The sequence below is a fragment of the Poecilia latipinna genome, unplaced genomic scaffold (assembly GCF_001443285.1).
Source record: "Poecilia latipinna isolate Pla-1442-1.1 unplaced genomic scaffold, P_latipinna-1.0 Scaffold3296, whole genome shotgun sequence".
Classification (NCBI taxonomy): Eukaryota; Metazoa; Chordata; class Actinopteri; order Cyprinodontiformes; family Poeciliidae; genus Poecilia; species Poecilia latipinna.
In genome coordinates, this window is record NW_015115912.1 from 22,535 (window position 1) to 23,233 (window position 699).

Here is a 699-nt window from a genome sequence, read left to right on the forward strand (position 1 = left end):
TTTAGCATTCATTTATAATTTTATAATAACCGTTACTTATTAGTTACTCTTATTATAATCATAATGTGAGTTATTACAGACATTAATGGAAATCTAATTATTTGATACCATGTTACAGTTACTTCTCTCACCTGTAAGTAATTCCACAAGTGTAAGAGTAAGTGCAAATATTCTTATAATCAAACCAACATCAACCACTGGTTAAACCAATATTAACTATTGGTTTAATCATAAGTTACCATTCTTCATTTCAGTATTTTACTCTGGGTTTTATCCAATTACTCAAAAATGTTTAGATTTTATTCTTTAAACCTTTAATGCCTTGAAATGAGTAATCTGAACTATTTTTATCCACATGCAGTCTGGAAGCTTTCTTCCTCTTTCTTCAGGAAACCTTCTCTTCCTGTTCCATGACTCTCTTTCTGCCCGACTATGATTTATATGATTAAATAGAAAAAAAGTAGAATTAAAGCAAAGTTTACAGGACACAACAACAACACACACAACCAGATTAATTTTATTACCGTCTGACTCTACTGTTGGGTCTTGATGTTACCTGTGTACTCAATTTTAAAGGTAACTTTATTCATTGTTATTTTTAAACTAAAATCTCCAGCATGGGGAAGTGGGATGAGCTCGACTTTTCTTGACAGTGGTCAAAAGGTTAAACTCTCACACACAGCCACAACCCACTGTGAA